A 4,092-nucleotide genomic window follows, 5' to 3' on the forward strand; every position below is an offset into this window, starting at 1 on the left:
ACTTCTGACTTTGTCCTGGTCTAGTACCACCAAATATCCACAGATGGTGCTTTATGCTTTTTGGTGCTATTTGACTAAAAACATTTGAAATTCAAAATCTCTGGTTCTAGATTTTGGTCATTTTGGTCTTGTTTTATTTATTAAATTTCGATCTATTTTTCTAAACTGGCATGGAATATTTTTGTGCGGTGCTTTCTCTGTTTGAAGTGTAGCACAAATACTTTACACACTGCCTCTAAGTTAAGCCTGACTGTTCTGTGCCAAGCTACCAGAGGGAGAGCACAGGTTATTATGGGGTTCGCTTGTAACTTACCCTGACTAGGATTGTGGTTCCTGCTTGACCAGGTCTAACACCCCAGTCGACCAACACAACAATTTCTAATAGTGCCGAATACCAAGGCTACGTAGTCTTGATTCCACATCAAGGCTCTTTAATCCACCACCAAACACTCCCTGTTCCTTTATCACACTCTTGCAGACTCCTGCTTTCTCCCTTTGTCACTTTATTCCATCTCGCTTGGGGTGAACAATTTCTTTCTGAGACATTTTTTATGAGCACATGTCCTTGCGTACTACAGGTACTGTTCTGAATCCATCCTACTTAGTAGGAATGGATAGAGACCGGGACCGGTAGTACGCGAGTAGTGTTCGATTAGTGTGCTCATGAAAAATGTATCGGAAAGAAATTTGTTGGACCCTGCCTCATGGCGTGGTCCTCGCGGATCTCCGCAACCCCAGAACAACGGGTGGAACTGATTCCCATCCACCCAGGACTGTACCTGACCCCCCTACACCAGACCTGAGACGATCTCCAGACCGCGTGCCTGCACCCGTGCACGTGACCATCAGACGCCATGTTTGGCCACCCCGGCCGGCCAGCCGTCTTCTTCCCTTTCGGCAGCCCCTGGCCGCTCCTGGCTTCCGCTAGGCGTGCGCGTCTGGCGCGCCCAGACCCGCCCAGGGGGTGAACGACTCACCAAGTACCCGAAACCAAGACTTCCATCACACCTCCGGCCCCCTTCCGAGGAACTGGTTCCCCTCACACCTCTGAACTATCCCTGGGGGCTGGTTTCGATCGCACCTTTGGTCGCGGCTCCCTCTCGAAAAGTAAGACCTGAACCATCGGAGCCCTGCTGACCTCGTCGCAGCCCTCTCTCGAGAACGAGAGACCCATGTTACCATCCTGAGCCCTGCGAACGCTGTCGCGGCTCCCCCTGCCTACGAGTACTGCGGAGTACTCCCGACCAAGCCCTGCTGACCTCGTCGCGGCTTAAAGAACCCTCTGGTCCGGCTGGACCATTGACGCTACCCTCACGACAATCTTGAACCGAAGTGAGTAGGACAGCAAGTATCATTGCCATCCCCCCGTACCCCCCAGTTCGAGGATTGGGAACTGTGCGCAGGGTACGCGGTGTACCGACGGGCCCTCTAAGACTGTCCCGCTTCCCCATTCCCTCGTTCACGAGACTTTTGCGATCCCTAGATCGCTGTGTATTGCTACCTAATTTACTTTGATAACGTTCATACTTGATAAAGATTCACGGTGTGGTGTCCGTTTGTAAGTGTGGTGTGTCGACAGTGTGTACGATCAGTCCTCCCCGGCGAGAACCTTCCCTCGATAACACTCGGCAGGAATTGTGGGAGAGGAGGGTCTCAGGTGGTTAACAGAGCAGTCTTGACCCCTGGGGTCACCGCCTTCCAACATTGGTGGCAGTGACGCGATACGAACCTACGTCTAGAGATCGTACCACTGACACACTACCTGAACCCACACGCAGCAAGCGCACTAGAAAGAAAGAGCAATCATGTCGTCCACAGAATCCGGTGAGAAAACGACATTCGATAAAGACCCCTTGGAAGACTACACCCATAGAGAGCTAAAGCAGTTCTGCAAAGAATGAAGTATCGCGAGTACCGGACTAAGTACTAAGGAGGATTTCCAAAAAGCGCTAACGGCTTGAGTAGAGTCCGGAGCATCCCTTCCCCCGCCTGAAGACAACGTGGGGAGGGAGACCACAGACCGAACCCAGTACACCGACCGGTGAAAGAAACCAGCAACCAACCCGGAGCCCAGCAACCAGAAGGGATCGGTCGTCGGAAGAGATGGCCGACCGAGAACGTGACCGAAGCCATGAACTAGAACTGGCGCACCTCAAATTTGAGGGAGAACTCAAACTGGCAGAGAAAAAGCTGGCAGTCGAGCAATTGCGGCTCCAGGGGGAGCTGGAAGAGAAGAAGCTCCAGAGGGAGCATGAAGGCCGGAAACTCCAGCTCGAGCACGAGAACGAGCGCAGCCTCAAAGAACTAGAATTGAAAGCCAGAGCAGAGGCCCCCGGACCACCGGGAATCGGAGAGCCGGTGATCCCCCGAGAAACGAAGGCACACATCCCCAAAGACGTCATGAAGGAGTTTTACAAAGGAGACGACATCCAGCAGTGGTTCAAGGCCTACGAGGTCGCCATGTCTGCCCACCGGGTCCCCGAGAAGGACTGGGGGGCCGGCCTGTGGAGCCGCTTGGGAAGAGACACCCTGCTGGACCTACCAACCGCACACATGAACGCCTACCCCCACATGAAAGATGCTCTCCTTTTCCGCTACGGCCTAACGCCAGAAATGTATCGCCGCGGTTTAGGGAGTGCAAGAAGATTCCTGGCACCACATGGGTGGACTATGTCAACTACTACACCCGGGCCTTAGATGGGTGGATCAAGGGCAGCAATGTGACCACCTTCGAAGGCCTGGTTGACCTAGTCGCTTACGAGCACCTGTCCGCGAATTGCTTTGTAGAACTGAGGCAGCATCTCCTGGACAGCAAGCTCGCCAATCCACGGAAACTGGCTGTTGAAGCCGATCGCTGGGTGGCCACCCGAGTCCAGTTGGGGCCCGGGGGGGGACCCCCCACGGAACGACCAAGGATCGTCCCGCCAGAGGGGTGGGGGAGGTCGAGGTAAACAGCAAGGATCTCAGTCGGGGCCCCAGCGTAGCCCCCCCAGAAACCAGACCCCCCCTTCTCCTCCCTCAACGAGAGCAGCCCCGAGCGTAGGTCCCCCAGGGCTCCGCCCCAGCACGGCGTGCTTTAAGTGCCAGCAACCCGGGCACAATGCCGGTGATCCCGGATACCCCATGTCCCAGAAATCCACTCCCACTGGCTCCTCCACTAGACAGATATCCTCGGTAGCCCTAGAAGAGGAAGACATAGAAGAGCAGGGGAGTGGGAGCCCGCAGCCATGGTCTTAGCCTCCCTGGGGAATAGCGAGATGGTCCCGGGAGATTACCTGCCCGACAACACAGAAAAGTATCGTCAGACAGTTAAGGTTAACGGGCGCAGCATAGGAGCCCTTAGAGACACAGGAGCCAGCATCACGGCCGTCAGATACACGCTAGTCCCTGAGTCCCTGATCATCCCTCACGCCTCTTGCAGAGTGATAGCAGCTGACAATTCCGTCCGCACCTGAAGGATAGCACAGGTTCCGTTTGAGTGGGAGGGAGTCTCGGGCGATCTACGGGTAGCGGTCCGCACGGACATGCCCGTGGACTGCCTCCTGGGAAATGACCTAGAGAGCTCGAAGTGGAAAGATGTAGAAAAGAGAACCCATCTAGAGATGTTGGGTCTACCCCACTGGGCCTGTTTGAGCACCCGAGCCATGACCGCCCGAATGACCAACCCCGGGAACGAAGAGTCCGAGTTCCCCAGTGCAGCCCCTGATGCCCCGGAGGGAGGCGAGCGCCCCACGGTCCTCGACCAGCCCTCCAACGAAGACAGCGAATCCTTCCCTGGTGGACCGTTGTAGTACATTAGGAGGGGCTACTCTGCTTCTCCTCGTGGGAGGATGGTGGAGGGTGGGGTAGCAAGCAGGGCCGGTCTGGCCTTTATTCCACCGGGCATTTCCCCGGTAGGTCGGAGCCCTGGGTGGCTACCCCTGGTGCCTCTGCCTCTCCCAGCTCTGGAGGGTAACTTCAGCAGGCAGGGGTGGAGGGGAGAGGGAGGGAGGAGGGGAGAGGGAGGGAGGGAGGAGGGGAGAGGTAGAGCAGGGGAGAGAGACGATAGAAGCAGAGAGAGAGGGGGAGGTAGAGAGGGAGGCGAGAAGGGAA

The sequence above is a fragment of the Lissotriton vulgaris genome, chromosome 1_1, assembly GCF_964263255.1.
Source record: "Lissotriton vulgaris chromosome 1_1, aLisVul1.2, whole genome shotgun sequence".
NCBI classification, from domain to species: domain Eukaryota; kingdom Metazoa; phylum Chordata; class Amphibia; order Caudata; family Salamandridae; genus Lissotriton; species Lissotriton vulgaris.